The sequence below is a fragment of the Culex pipiens genome, chromosome 1, assembly GCF_016801865.2.
Source record: "Culex pipiens pallens isolate TS chromosome 1, TS_CPP_V2, whole genome shotgun sequence".
Classification (NCBI taxonomy): Eukaryota; Metazoa; Arthropoda; class Insecta; order Diptera; family Culicidae; genus Culex; species Culex pipiens.
In genome coordinates this window covers 76,700,546-76,717,439 of record NC_068937.1, presented here as the reverse complement: position 1 = coordinate 76,717,439, position 16,894 = coordinate 76,700,546, and the positions used below count along the sequence as shown (strand labels likewise).

General features: G+C 35.8%; 1 protein-coding gene and 1 long non-coding RNA gene across 2 annotated transcripts in view; one reads left to right on the top strand and one right to left on the bottom strand.

Annotated features, from left to right (window-relative positions):
• Window positions 1-16,894, top strand: part of LOC120429837 (teneurin-a) — a 463,678-nt gene that overhangs the window by 37,106 nt on the left and 409,678 nt on the right. The window lies entirely within an intron of this gene.
• On the bottom strand, window positions 11,639-12,155 carry LOC128093121 (uncharacterized). The gene is made up of 2 exons (XR_008212249.1): window positions 12,032-12,155; window positions 11,639-11,964 (listed from the first exon to the last, which is right to left on the bottom strand). It is a non-coding gene; the product is annotated as an uncharacterized LOC128093121 (long non-coding RNA).

Sequence of the window (16,894 nt, the reverse complement as noted above, 5' to 3'; positions counted from 1 at the left end):
ATATATTTCGATATTTATTTCGAGATTTAAAATTAAATGTAATATGTGATCAACAATAGATATCATATTATCAGAGCGTGTGTGAGAGAATACAAATTTCGATAAATTAGTTCCTCCATGAATTGTCATCTGTTATTATTGAGTAAATTTTTAAATAGGGATATTGTTATTGAAATTCATGCCTTTTATTTAAATTATTTTTTTTTCAGTGCACTTTTTTTTATTTTGACATAATCTAAGAATTTATATGCTAAATATATCTCAAAACATACCTGCGAGGAGCGGCCGTGGCTGACTGGTTACGGTGTTCGCTTTGTAAGCGAATGGTTCTGGGTTCGATTCCCATCTGCTCCCAACGAGAAAGTTAAGAACACATTAATTTGAAATGATGAATATGAACGAAAAAATCTAAGTCGCTCGAGGCGGGGTTCGATCCTCCGTCCTTTGGATTGGTAAGCAAAAATGCTAACCACTAGGCCATGACGACTTGGTGAGCGTTGAATGGAATTAGGAATACTGTTACAGAGAGCGAGTTGTGGCGCTATAACCACGGCAAATAGTGTCCAGGGCATTCGTGGAAATACAATGTCCCATCCCAGAGGGTCCCGGAGTACCAAACCTTCATAGCATGGTGCTCCCAACGAATACAACCAAATCTCGGAGCGTATGGTGGTGTGTCCCCACGCTTCTTCCTCCCCTGTCGATTCAGAATTGTGTTGTTGTTCGAACACTCAGTGCTCAAACTCAACCCAATTACGAGTCAACTCTGCGATACGGCTTTACGCAGTAGGCCTGGCCGCTTTAACGCTTGTGATGTTTCAATGCATTTCGATGCAATGGCGCACTACAAATGTTAATAAATGACAAGAAGAGTGCTAGGCGTCATCTAACCTAAGGCACTCTCCAGGATCCCTTCGAAAGATTGGCTGCGCTAGGGTCTGATTAGATTAGATTAGATAAATATATCTCAAAACATACCTGCTATTTTAGTTGAAAATTATAATAAACATGCCAGGAACGCAGCGCAGCGGATAGCAAACGAAAACGACGACGACGACAAAAGTCCAAGCAGAGAAACAGCACTCTCGCTTGTAGGTAAACAGGCAGGCAAGCAGGCAGGCGAGCAAGCTCGTGAGAGAGTTTGAACCTGAGAGAGAGCACGTGTGTGCTCGAATTGGAATTAAACATCGTTGTTAGGTAGCCCCTTACAGCTAGCCGCGCAAAAATGGTCAGTTTTGAGCGCTAATGACTTCGCGGGAAAAAATCCTAAAAATATGGTGTCTCCGGGAAAGTTGTTCTAAATTTAATGAAGGTTCTACATTTGAGAAATGGTAAGAATCGGATAACTATGGCGCCTTACACAGGTAAAAAAGTAAAACAGTTGCTTTTCTTCATACATTTTGACGATTTTTCCCATACAAACTTTAAGCGATTGGAGGGAGGGGTTCCCGTGGTCAGAATGAGCTCAAATTTGGAATTTAGCCTAATGATGGGTCAATCTTTGATTTCAGGGGGTAGCCCCAAAAAAGTCCGGATTTGGACCACCCTAATACTTAGTATTCAGTAAACTTTATGTTCAATCCAAATTAATTTTTTAATCAGTCAAGGATGCCTATTTGGAGTTGGGAGACTGGATTTATGGTGATTTGTAAACAAATAACTTTATTTATGTTAATTTTTCGAAAGGTGTACAAACTTTTTTGGAACCATTTGTGATTACTGTAATAGTATTTGTTGTATAACTTTTTATGGAAATCAAATTTGCATGTGCGTTTTATAGCAAAATGTTCGGCATGAGTTTTTGAACAAAATGTAGTACTAGGTTTCTGTCAAACTTTGAATTGTTTACATGTTTCATCACAAAATGTGCGTAGTGCCCAAGGGGTGTAAATACTTTTTTTACATACTGTAAATAAAAAAATCCGTCGACAAAGAAACACTGTTGGACGACTTGTTTTGACCCTATCTTTGTATTTGAGCATCATTTTAGTTTCATTTGACTCAATGTCATTCCTCTATGGGGTGAGTATCAACTTTTTTTAACGATGCACATCAACCGGAGCTTTTGCACCCAGATTTTTGTTACAGACATTTAAGTATCTTCAAAACTACGGGTACTTTCGACATATTTTTTTTATTTATCCCTAAAGTACTGTCCACAAAGTAATTTATAACAAAGTTTGATTAATTTTACATTCCCGTTATGGCAGGATTGGGTCCGTAAGTTTAACCATTTTGGAATAAGAAGACAACAACTTTCTTCGTTGATGTGCACCCTTAAACTGTCATTTTTGTATTTTGACTTTGTAGGATTTTGGAGACCAGGAAATTGAGTTCTTGAATTGAATTTCCATTGGCCTAATCTATATGAAAAAAATATTAATTGGTAAGATTTGGTTTCAAAGTACACAGCAAAAAAGTAGTAATCTAGCTGCGTGTAGCCCATTAGTATGGGAAACCTGCTTGACCGAAATGTCAAGCTCATATATGCGTTTATCCTTACAACTGTTCATCGGTCTGATGGCCGAGCGGACTAAGGCGCCAGTACTGTTTGTGGTGGGTTTAAATCCCGTCGATTGCTTTTTTATGTGTTTACAAAAAATGTACATGCAGTGTGTAAATTTAAGTGTCTTCTTCAGAAAAAAAAAATTCTGTTCTCCTCTTTTACTTGACCTTGCTCTAATTGTTGTCATGCTTCGAATTCCCGGACGCTTCGAAACCAAAACACCTCAGTTGTATTGTCAATTTGATTTTGGTTAATTTTGGTGGAAGTCAAAATCCACCAAGGCGTCATCCATAAAGTACGTACGCTCTTAGGGGGGAGGGGGGGGGCTACCGAAGGTGTGACAAGATGTGACGAAGGGGGGAGAGGGGGTTTGCGAGATTGTGACGTCACTCTAGTTTTTTGTATGATTGCATAATAATAATTTGAAATGTACACAATTAAATTAAATCCTCTTTTCTAAAATTGTTTGCTTACTATTATTTAGAAGTACCGTCAACAGGGGTGACATTGGGTCTGGGGGTGAGATTGGGTCATACAAATTTCTGCATTTTTGTATGACCCAAACTCACCCCCCAGACCCAATGTCACCAATGATGACGGTATCACACTATAATCTATTATATAGTCATTTTATTTTTTTTTCAGCTGGAACTTTAATATTTTGCAAATTATTGCTTGATAAAAATAAATGCTTTGAAAGCAGGGTGTTCATAAGACCGGCCGATTTTGCGTGACATACTTTATGGATGACGCCCAAAGCATCTACCACATTGATCACCCAACAAACTGTGGTAGAAAAGTATCCGCGGCCACCTACCGCGATCAATTTTTGACAGTTCGACGCTAATGAATTATTTCAAGAAAATCCACCGCGGGTTACCAACATCAGATTAACAATACAACTCTCATCTGGTTTTATCAATTATTTGGACATAAGTTCTCATAATTTTTGTCAAAACTGTGTTATTTGATCAGAACCGTACCTTGAGTCCACGCCGCGCTTGGCGAAGCATCCCAAATTTACAAGCATTTTGAGTCGATTTTGATAAATTGATTTTAATTTTCAAGGATTGCTTCATTATGTTTTGATTTTATAATTGCAATTGGAGACCAAAATATGATGTTCAAAATCAGAAACACAGTTGTTATTTTTTATTTTTCAAATAAAATCGGGACCGTGGTGTAGGGGTAAGCGTGGTTGCCTCTCACCCATTCGGCCTGGGTTCGATCCCAGAAGGTCCCGGTGGCAAATTTTGAGACGAGATTTGCACAGTAAAAAATTTCTGTGTAAAATCGCATGCAAAAGCATGCACATCACCTTTGTGAGCAAAAGCATGTAAGGCGTCATCCATAAAGTATGTCACGCTAAAATCGGCCAAAATCACGTTTGTACACGTTTTTGCATACAATATTACATGCTTTTGCTCACAAAGGTGATGTGCATGCTTTTGCATGCGATTTAACCATCGGATTTTTTGCAGTGTGTCTGATCACGCCTTCCGTCGGACAGGGAAGTAAATGTCTAAATGTAAATGTCCGGTCTAACCTAGAGGTTAGGTCGTTAACTGCCTCGGTGGAGTCGCTGGTAGGCAGTTGGACTCATAATCCAAAGGTCGTCAGTTCGAATTCCGGGGTGGATGGAAGCTTAGGTGTAAAAAGAGGTTTGCAATTGCCTCAACAATCAAGCCTTCGGACACCTAGTTTCGAGTAGGAATCTCGCAATCGAGAACGCCAAGGCAATGCTGTAGAGTGAATTATTTGATTTGAGATAGGCATAGGATGAAATGAACATTTATTGTAGGAATTAAGTCTGAATATGTTCTCAGATTTCATAAATCGATAATAATAGCAGCAAGATAGCAGTATTTGTTTTTTTATTTGTTTTTCAGATAAATGCACAGAATTGAATGCACAATCATGATAAATTTGGCTATAATTTGTTAGTAAATTTGATATTTTCTAAGCCTGCATAATTTGATCTGATCTAGTATTAATTTGATTGTATAAGCAAAGCACTATCCCGAATTCTTTAAATATTTAGCTTATCATTTCGGTGTAGTTGAAAAAAAAAAACCTTCCTCAAAATAAATCAAAATCAGTATAATTTTTCAACATGCAGAACATTTCGTCAAAATCAATTAAAGATCATTCAAAATCTTGCGCATTTTATGATAATAATTATTTTAATGATAGTATTATACTTGACAATATAATTTAACATTCTGCGGTTCTAGGGAGCGTCTACTGCGCAAAGTGCGGCGGTCTGTTCTTAACCCTCTACAACCCAGCCCCGCCTTTAGACGGGCTTCGATTAAAAAAATCGCCAAAAATCCATTTTCAACCAATTTTTGATCTTTAAAAAGCATTGGAAAGAAGAACTCTTGAAATTTTAGATAATTTATGGGTTGGAAATTTTACTTGTTTTATGTGATTTTGCCAATGTTTTTAAAAATGTCATTTTTATAGAGGTCAACTTGAGCAGTGTTTTTTACTAACATTTTGACGCCGTCGTGCTAACTTATCGTACGTGCATTTTAGGCCAAATTGAGTTAAAAACGCCATTTTGTGCAGCTCACAATGCCTCACCTTTTGACCTTCACAGATCCCAAAAATTCGATTTCAATCCTGAGATATTCCATAAAAACCAAAAAAGCTCCGCGGATTTTCAATCTTGACGTGCTATCTTGTCACTCCCTGAAAATTGATGTAAGTGCGACAATTGGCCAAAGGGATTTCAGGTCAGGATGCGTTTGACGCACGTACACGTTTTTGTTTATTCAAGGTCAAACATTAAAACGCGTTTTTCTCGGAACGCCGAAATGGCGGGTGCGACATGATAGCACGACAGCGTCGATTTCTTATATTTTAAGGGGTTACATACATGTAAATCGACAAAAATGTCAAAGGTTGGTTTGGCTTCATCCATAAAGTACGTCACGCTAAAATCAGCCAAAATTTACCCCCCTCCCCCCCTTTGTCACGCTTTTCCTATACTTATAACATGCAATGTCACACTAGCTCAGTCCCCCCCTAGAGCGTGACATACTTTATGGATGACGCCTTTGAGCACCCACTTAAACTTTTTTCAAAATCTGTTTATAGGCCATAAAAACATACATTTCCATCTATTAACTAAACAAATTTGAAGACATTTGGTTATATCATTGCCGAGATATAGCTATTTGATGTTAGCAGTTTCAAAAAACGGGTGCCACGATATCTCAACATTGCTTCAACCAAATCGGCTCAAAATTTTGGTGATGACTCGTTAAACCGGTCCCGTGTGCATGAAGAAGGCCGATTTTCAAAAAGTTTGTTAAAAAAAGATAAAAATATATTTTTTTCTGTTTTTCATATAAAAAATCGCCAGTTTTTGATTTTTGTATTTTTTTAAATTCAAAATTTTGAAATCGGGGTTCGTCATGCACACGGGATATGTCTTGGGAGTCTTCACCCAAAATTTCAGTCAATTTGGTCCGTCCCATCTCGAGATATCGTGGCACCCGTAAATCAACTCGTTGTTTAGAGAAAAACGCTCAGAAAGTTAGACAGTTTGCTTTGCACATGGCAAAATTCTGAGCTTAAATCGTCTCTAACTCAGTTATATTAGGAAATCTTCATGAAACTTTCAGGAGTGATTGAAATTCTTTTAAGTGGTTTCAAAAATTTTTCTGTAATATGAAATTTTGTGATTTTCGACATGTGAGCAGTTCTCTACGGAATCGGTATTTTTTCTTTAATTTTAATTTTTGTATTTTTTAATCCGGCTGAAACTTTGTTGGTGCCTTCGGAATGCCCAAAGAAGCTATTTTGCATCATTAGTTTGTCCATATAATTTTCCATACAAATTTGGCAGCTGTCCATACAAAAATGATGTATGAAAATTCAAAAATCTGTATCTTATGAAGGAATTTTTTGATCGATTTGGTGTCTTCGGCAAAGTTGTAGGTATGGATACGGACTACACTGGAAAAAAATAATACACGGTAAAAAAAATGGTGATTTTTTTATTTAACTTTTTATCATTAAAACTTGATTTGCAAAAAAACACTATTTTTAATTATTTTTTTTTATATGTTTTAGAGAACATAAAATGCCAACTTTTCAGAAATTTCCAGGCTGTGCAAAAAATCATTGACCGAGTTATGAATTTTTTAATCATTACTGATGTTTTCAAAAAATCGAAATTTTGGTCGCAAAAATTTTTCAACTTCATTTTTCGATGTAAAATTGAATTTGCAATCAAAAAGTACTTAAGTGAAATTTTCATAAAGTGCACCGTTTTCAAGTTATAGCCATTTTTATCTAATCTAATCTAATCTAATCGAACACAAGCGCAGCCAGTCCGAAGAAAGCATCCGGGAAGAATTTATGGTTAGATTACGCCTCAAGTTCTTTCTTGTCATTATTAATGATTGCAGTACTTTCGAGAACCCGCGAAATGTATTACACTCACTAAAGCGGCCCGGCCTACTGCGTTGCATTAACCGCAAGAGACAGATTCTATGAACGGAACCCACATTTCATGGAATCATCAGGGGAAGAAGAAGAAGTCAGGACATACCGTACCAACCACTTCGAGTTATTTATAGAATATGGTGTGTAGTGTGTGTAGGGGAATCGTTGGGAAAGGGATTGTTGTATTATGTAGTAAATGACCTTGTGACATTATTTCACCACTACGGATTAATTCACTCAAGGGGTGTCAACCCCTCGATGGCCGAGTGGCTAGAGCATCTGACTACCAATCCAAAGGTGTGAGTTCGAATCCCACCTGATTCCATGCGTTTTTTGTTCATATTCAAAGTTCAATTATAGTCGAATAATTTCAAGGAGACCGGTCGGGAATCGAACCCGGAACCTTCCGCTTATGAGGCGGGAGCCGTAACCATTAAGCCACGGGCCGGTCTCTCTTCAAGTTATAGCCATTTTTATGTAACTTTTTTCAAAATAGTCGCAGTTTTTCATTTTTTTTAAATAAGTGCACATGTTTGCCCACTTTTGAAAAAATATTTTTGAAAAGCTGAGAAAATTCTCTATATTTGCTTCTTCGGACTTTGTTGATACGACCTTGCTGAGATATTGCAATGCAAAGGTTAAAAAACAGGAAAATTGAGCATGAGCATGAGCATGAGAGACCACCCATGGTTGTCCTTCTCCGTTGCTGAACAGGACCGTTAAATGCTATCAGCACAACCAATCATACACTTCAACGATCTAGTGGTGTTTCCCTTATCAACAGCATGCATGAATGCGCCGAAAAGATAAAACACCAAGGTCGCTGAAACACGAATGTGTGCAAATAAGTAACAGTCATTGGCCACCAACGGCGCCCGCCATGTCAGTTTGTAGATCTCGAGGGAACGGGACGGGAATGTTAGTTAGCACAGGCTGCTACCAAGGGTGGGTTCTATACGATATCCACACCCCCGCGTGTACCGGAAAACTACTTCTACTTGGGATTTTGTTAGTAGGGAAGGGTAATGGTCAGGATTCATCATAGAAGATGATGATGTGACCCAAATAATCGTATATTTTTATTAGTTTATGGGTAATTCTCCGCCAACTCACACAGCAGTTGCCCCGACCCCTCTTCGATTTGCGTGAAACTTTGTCCTAAGGGGTAACTTTTGTCCCTGATCACGAATCCGAGGTCCGTTTTTTGATATCTCGTGACGGAGGGGCGGTACGACCCCTTCCATTTTTGAACATGCGAAAAAAGAGGTGTTTTTCAATAATTTGCAGCCTGAAACGGTGATGAGATAGAAATTTGGTGTCAAAGGGACTTTTATGTAAAATTAGACGCCCGATTTGATGGCGTACTCAGAATTCCGAAAAAACGTATTTTTCATCGAAAAAAACACTAAAAAAGTTTTAAAAATTCTCCCATTTTTCGTTACTTGACTGTAAAAAATTTTGGAACATGTCATTTTATGGGAAATTTAATGTACTTTTCGAATCTACATTGTCCCAGAAGGGTCATTTTTTCATTTAGAACAAAATTTTTCATTTTAAAATTTCGTGTTTTTTCTAACTTTGCAGGGTTATTTTTTAGAGTGTAACAATGTTCTACAAAGTTGTAGAACAGACAATTACAAAAATTTTGATATATAGACATAAGGGGTTTGCTTATAAACATCACGAGTTATCGCGATTTTACGAAAAAAAGTTTTGAAAAAGTTGGTCGTCATCGATCATGGCCGTTCATGGTCACCCGCGACAGACACGGACGACGAAACAAAGAGAAACGCAAAAAGTAACTTTTTCAAAACTTTTTTTCGTAAAATCGCGATAACTCGTGATGTTTATAAGCAAACCCCTAATGTCTATATATCAAAATTTTTGTAATTGTCTGCTCTACAACTTTGTAGAACATTGTTACACTCTAAAAAATAACCCTGCAAAGTTAGAAAAAACACGAAATTTTAAAATGAAAAATTTTGTTCTAAATGAAAAAATGACCCTTCTGGGACAATGTAGATTCGAAAAGTACATTAAATTTCCCATAAAATGACATGTTCCAAAATTTTTTACAGTCGAGTAACGGAAAATGGGAGAATTTTTTAAACTTTTTTAGTGTTTTTTTCGATGAAAAATACGTTTTTTCGGAATTCTGAGTACGTCATCAAATCGGGCGTCTAATTTTACATAAAAGTCCCTTTGACACCAAATTTCTATCTCATCACCGTTTCAGGCTGCAAATTATTGAAAAACACCTCTTTTTTCGCATGTTCAAAAATGGAAGGGGTCGTACCGCCCCTCCGTCACGAGATATCAAAAAACGGACCTCGGATTCGTGATCAGGGACAAAAGTTACCCCTTAGGACAAAGTTTCACGCAAATCGAAGAGGGGTCGGGGCAACTTTTCCCGATTTCGTGTGAGTTGGTAGAGAATTACCCTTATATATTATTCTCAAGGCAAGCAATCGGATGCTGCTGTTGAGACATTCCCGTTTATTTGATATGGAGTTATATAAATGGTATATATCTTAGACAGCCGGCTGTGGAAAGATAGAACCAATGTTATGTTTAATTATTTAGAAAGATATTAAACTCCGCGTAACACTGGTAACACGAGTTGATGTTAAATGATTTACATATTTGAATGATTTATCAGGCCATACTTAAAACATTAGGTGGGAATTTGTATAATCACGGGGAGGAGTGTCTTGAAACCTCAAACGACCTATCTCAACAAACATTACCGGATGGTCCTACTCTTACACCGATAATCACGCAAATACTCAAACTAACGACCGAGAAAAGCATACGAACGAGATCGCGACGTACATCATGCAGCAGAAACTTGATTGTATTTGAAATAGAAATAAGGATAACGATTGGAATTTTCTCACCGGAAATAAGTCCATTACGATGGTTAAGATGATCGGTACCACACACCCGCGACGACTACAACAATGTCAAAATGGCGATGGCTACTTGTACGCGCGAGTGGTCTCAACTCCCATGATCGGCTATTATCGAATCACCTGCACAGGAAACCCTAAAGTTAAAAAACAGGAAAATTGATGTTTTCTAAGTCTCACCCAAACAACCCACCATTTTTCAATGTCGATATCTCAGCAACTAATGGTCCGTTTTTCAATGTTAAAATATGAAATGATGAAAAGCTAAATAACCTACAACTTTGTTGAAGACACCAAATCGATCAAAAAATTCCTTCAAAAGATACAGATTTTTGAATTTTCATACATCATTTTTGTATGGACAGCTGCCAAATTTGTATGGAAAATTATATGGACAAACTAATGATGCAAAATGGCTTCTTTGGGCATACCGAAGGCACCAAAAAAGTTTCAGCCGGATTAAAAAATACAAAAAAATCGAATGACCGAAATCTCAGAGAATTGCTCATGTGTGTAACCCCTTAATTAAAAAGAAGTATGCAGTTATTTTTCTAGTGCCCCAGACTATGACTTTACACATTTATTTACAATTTTATTGATAATGGTGCCATTTTATAGCAGAAAATGTGAAAAACGTGCAAAAAATTGAAAAAGTTACTGTAAAAACATGAAAAAAATAGATAGATAAAATGTAATTATAGGAAGTGGTAGAGTAGGCCAAATACTACCAAAACCAAATATAAACTAAGCAAGATAAAAGCAGATTAAAATAATAAAAATGAAACAACAAAAACATAAAACAAGAGAAGTAAAGTTTTTCGTAGAACAACAGTTGCTCAAAATGACCTCCTGAATACGCGGGAAAAATAAAAAAAAATCGAAAAAAAAATTTGAGCAGTAGAGGGTTAACTGTTGGTTGGCTGCGACTTTTAAGTGCACCTTGATTAGCGCAACGCATTTAACGACCACGTGCCATTTCAGGAAACCAAAAACTAGCATGGCATCCCGAGAATGCCTTGCTTATTTCAGACCACGTGCCTTATTTAGATAAGAAATGAAGCATGTTGATCGGACATGCCAACAATTGAACCTACTAAGGGACCTCTGCGATTTCCTCAAATGCGGGATACGAACGCAGCAGAATGATAATTGATCCTGATAGCCGCAATAACAATAGGTATATTTGGAAAAAATAAAACAATATTTTTTTTTGGATTGATTTTTTTCATTGGTATTTTTTAATTCGTTAGATTGAGTTCCATATTCTAGATTTTTTTTTTGCAAAATATTTTTAAACTTTGATAAAATATCATTCGTTTTTTTTTATTAAAAAAACACTTTTCGGAAAATAGTTTCTCAATACCAGAACATTTTGGAGCGATTAAAAAATTAAAAGTGTAAATTTTGCCGAAATAACATTACTCGATAAGTTGTTCTGAATCCGGCAGATTTCTGCCGAATCTCGGAGAAAAATTTGAGTGTGTAGTTCGCTCCATAAGAAATACATTGCTCAATACCAATCGCGTCGGGTACTCCATTGTTCAACACCACACTCAGAAAAAAGTACTGGTAAAATCCATAAGAACGTCTTATGACCTTTCGACATCAGGATTTTATTCGGATGTCATAAGATTTTCTTATGGCTGGGAAGGGAAATTTGACAAAGCCGTCAATTAAGATTTCCATTGAGTTATCTTATGACATTCATAGATGGAATTGTGTACTGAATATATGGCAATGCTCATGGAGATTATATTAATAAACATTGTTTTTTATACCCATTGAATGAAAACAAAAAAATATTTAAATTTTCAACGTATAAATATATTTTTAAATTATCGTAATATAACCAAAACTTCATTTCCTTCCGCTGCTCGTCGTCCCGTTGGTTTCCGCAACCTCCGGTTTAATCGTCTTTTGCTGGTGATTCTGCATGTTCTGCCGGATGGCCACCACCTTCGGCATGACCGCATCAATCAAACTTAAACCTTCGACCGCTGCTCGGAACTGTCCTCACCGATGCTATTCTCCGGATCCTTCTGGAGGATTCTGGGGAGGGTCGCCGGCGGAACCAACGGCCATTGATATTACCTAAAATACCAAAACAAAATATTCAACTTCGAACCAAAACCCACGGAACACCCGCCACAGAACTTACATGTGTCTTGGAGGTCGCGGTAAAACTCATAGCGGCGGCGGCAGCTTTGTGAAGTAGTTACCGGAACGAACTACGGGGCGATTTGGAGTAGCGAGCGTTTAAAATTGTCTGCTCGATCCGTTCCTTTCGGGTAAGTTCGATTGGTTGATTAAAATATAAAATTAAACTGTTTTATGTACCTAAACAGTTTGTTGGCTACCATTCCAGCGTGCGGATCAGAATGAGCAACCATTAAACAAAAGTCATTCCATTTAATAAATCGTTCAGTGCTTGGAAACGGATGATCATTTTTATTAAGTTAATTTTTGTCATTCTAGAAAATAGGGTAAAATTGTTGAAACATTTATCTTTTTACAAAAAGCCTCCAAATTGCTAGTGTTTGAAATAACCCATTTGAATGAAATAATATAAATTGTCATTGTTACGTTTTAGCACATAAAGGGTGGTTCCTCTTCCGTCAAGTAAATTATATCTAACACTTCAGCTACCAAGCCTCTGAAAATATTCAATTACAGATTCAATTAATGATTTTTTGAATATGGACATTCTCTAAAATGATCCGAATATGAGGGATGATTATAACTTTTATAAAGCTCACTGCTGTTTTTTATAAAGGTTCAATAAAACAAATTTTATTTTTTTGGTGTTTTTAAAACCACCTTGAGTCAAAACTCCGGATTCTAACAACTTAAAATAAACATTTGTCAATTAATTCATTTTTTTATACAACTCAGTGCATCTCTTCACGTCAATGATTTTTCACATTAAGAATGAGTTAGCTCTTTGTTAGCACACTCAAGAGTAAATCATTCTACCCCTTGGCTTTGGCTAATTCTGAATTTAAATAGAACGTATATTTGGGTTCGCCGACTACATCCATTTTATTGCTTACTTTTGTTTGTTTGACCACTTTCTTTTTTTGTTTTTTTGCTGCCTGTGCTGAGATAGTTCTAGAAACTTCGTTTCAAACAGGCAGATGCTTCAACAGGGAAAAACAACTACCTACTTTGGCTCACCAGCTCACGTGAGCGCAAAACGCTCCGGTGAGCGTGAGCGAGCACGAGCTACCTGATAAAAACTCACGCTCCAGCTGGAGCGAGCACGCTTTCCGTGAGCGCTCGCTCATTCGCAACCCTGGCTAAAACTAAAAATGTGATATTTAGAGCAGCTTGTGTGCTCTGAAAAACTTTTCTATTTTTTGAAAAAATAATGTTGGTCTTGCTGTTGATAATTTAAAGCAGTTTTCCTATTTCAAAACTCTAGTACAGTGGACTCTCTCGTTGTTGATATTGAAGGGACCGTCGAGAGCGGGAGTTATCAAATTATAGAACGAAAAATCAAAGCAATCTATTTGAAGGGACTGAAAAATTTATTGACAGCTGGAGCAATATTGATATCGAGAAGATCGATAGCCAGAGAGTCCACTGTATTTCATTTCGTTTAACACGTCATTGAAAAAACATTTTGTCGCTCTGGCACTAAATCAAAACGAGCGACTTCCACTCTCGCCGCAATTTTTCTCTCCGCATTTTCTGTCAAACTAAAGTATTAGCGCTTGTGTATTGCCGTCGGAGGTTTTGGATGATGATGTTGGCAATTTCTTCAAGTAAAAGTAGCACCGTTATCTGTGGCGAATTGGGTCCTAAAATGAAGCTTAGATTGCTGATATTATTGTTTACAGCGATAAAGCTTATTTTTCTGAGTACAAAGACCCTTTGTACGACCACAAAGAGTTTAAAATGGATTTTTAAATCAATTTTGAAGAATTAACCTCGCGGTCCATCTTGACAGCAAAGGTCCTACTTGACAGTTCGTTCCAAGGGGACCATAGTTGATCCATCGAAAAAATGTTGTCTTGTCAACTTTTTTTTTTTTGCATTTGAATAAAAAAAAGTGATCAGAAATGGTTTTTAAGCGTGTTTTTAATCGTTGTACATCAAAATTTACATAGGGCTTTAGGACCCTATTGGGACTACAGTTTTCATATGGAGAATTGTCCACGTGGTGTATGGATGGTCCCTGTTCTGTGTTTGTTATATTCTTTTTAAAATTATTTTTTCAAAATGTTCTTTCTGCATAGGAAACCTATGACTCATTGATTGTTTTGAAAATTTACTCTAGTATTCAAAAATAATTAAAAAAAAAACAAATATTTGCAGTAACAAGGCTAAAACCAGGGTTGCCAGGTTGCCAGATAAATCTGGGAATGCCAGATTTTTCAAGTGTCTGCCAGAATAAAGATTCGCCCTTCTCTGTGCCAGATATTGACAGATTTTGCCAGATTTTTTACTTTAAGCCATTTTTGTACAACTTTTTGATTAAAATGAATGAATTTTCTTGCAAATAAAATAAAATTGATTGTGTTTTCCTTAGAGATAATGTAACTTATAATTTTTGTGGCTCGACATGATCGATTTTTCAGAACAAAGTTTTTTCGGTCCCTTTTGGGTCCCTGAACAACCCCCCAAAATTTGGGAGCGATTGGTTCAGCCCACACTTTGCGCAAAGCGATTCAATTTTGTATGGGATTTAGTATGGGAAAACCAACTTTTTTGTATTTAATCAAGGTGACCACTCAAATTTCATTTTCAAATTCCCGACTTTTTTTTTCAGACTTTTCCAGAATGCTCAAATAATAGGCATTTCTTATCTAAAGAATGATTTCACACAAAAAACTTTCTATAAGAACAGTCAATATTAACCACCGAAAAAAAATCTCAGTGGATTTAAAAAAAAATCCAAACATAGGCAAAAAAAAACATAGGCATTTTTTGTAAATACAGAAACTAAACAACAAATAAAAAATCTTTGAAAAAATAATCGAAAGTTCAACAATACTTATAACTTCCATGTTATTTTTTAAATTGGCAAACGTATAGTTTTTGATACTTCGTTTCAACTAGAAATGACACAAAGTTAAATATAACTGAACTTAAAATAGCGTTTCAATTTTTTTTAAACTTCATCATTATTTTAAAACAAAGAATGCTTAAACATGACTACGGTTATTATTCATTCAAAGGATTTAGAAAAATGTCAAGGAATGCATAAAAAAACGTTTTTGCCAAGTTCCCTTTTTAATTTTGTAATTTTTGATATTGAATTTTCTAATCAATGTTAATTTATCTAGTGGTCAGTATTTAACTGTTTTTTTTTCAATGATAATTCAGTTTAATATGATTTTATATTTTCCAACTTATTTTAAGCAAAATGTTTGAAGACAATTTTTTTTTAAATTGCTATAACTGAAAATTTCTTGGATTATTGTTATTTATATTATTTATGTTTTCAAAACGAAAAAAGTTTTTCAATTTTGGATTTTATTCGATATTTAAGTTTTCCGAAAACTGAAAATAAGCTTTATCTATGGTAGGTAATTTACCCATACTCACAAAAAAAAGTTCAATGGCAACATTCGGAAAAAAAACAAATTTTAAATTACTAAATGAATTTAGTTAAACAATTAAAAATATTTACAAAAAAAAAACCATTGCCAAACTCAAGTTAGAATCTGTTTTCAAATATTCAATTATGTGACAAAATTAAATAGAATCATAATTCTAAGGCTCTATTTTTATATCAGTTTTTCATTAACTTTACCTCTTGTTTGATGAACAAAAATTAATAGCGATCATTTGATTCATAAAAAATATTATGAAAATCTGTGTCAAAGACTCCAATATTCAATAAGATTTTGAATGCCTCAAATTTATTGAAATAGTGAAAAGAACCTTGAATTTAAAGTAAGTTACTAAAGCAGAAATGAGTGAACTCAATTTGAAAATTGTACAAAATATTACAAAATAATTCAAGAGTTAAAAAATAATTTTCAAGCAAGTATGCTCAAAATTACCGACTTTTCCCGACTTTTTGACAAAAAATCATAAATTCCCGACTTTTTCCCGATTTTTGGCGGATTTAGGCGAATTCCCGACTTTTTCCCGACTTTTCCGATTTCCCGACTTGAGTGGCCACCCTGGTATTTTGATTTTTATAATTTTCAGGTTTCACTCAATTTTAAAACCAATACCGTAGGAGTGTAGCCCTGATTGTCCTCTAAAACTTTCTGGAAGAAAGTATGGTTCTATCTCTCTTCTGAAAAAAGATATAGCGTTTTCAAAAGTCCGATTGGAAAATAAGAAAGAAAATAAGAAAATAATTATATTTCCTGACAACACTGGCAGTACATTTACCTAATATGAGTACGACACTTATTTCTAACTCGTTTTAAGTGCATCCTAGGTAAATGGTGTCTTCTGAAAAGTTGTTGTATATAAACAGGGCCTATCTTTTAAAAATATTGACGCCCATACAACCAGTAAAACCATCTGAATTCAACAAACTTTTGGATTGATTTATACCCTCCCTCCCCTTCACCACTCCGAATTGTTAGATTTCCGTCTGCCAGATTTTGCCAGATTTTATTCGATACTTTGCCAGATTTTTCAAATTTTGACCTGGTAACCCTGGCTAAAACAACTGTCCCAGTTCACCCCATGTGTCCCGATTCAAACCGGTATGATGGTACATATTTTTTTTGTTTGTCATTAAATAAACAAAAAAACGTGGCTTGTACACTGATCGAGTCATACCAGTCATTGAGTCGAGTCATAAAAAAGGCGGAGAGAAAAAGTGCGGCGAGAGTGGAAATCGCTCAGTTCGATTTAGTATCAGAGCGACATTATGACCATATTTTTCCACAATTTGGCTGATTGTGATTCACAGCAAAATTAACGTAAAAATAACATATAGTTAGTCAATTTTTTAGTCTAGAAAGTGTGACTTTAACTTCATAATATCTCTCACGATACAATAGTCCTTGTAATCAGGATTCCATGTCTTAATACTCAAACAGAAAAAAAA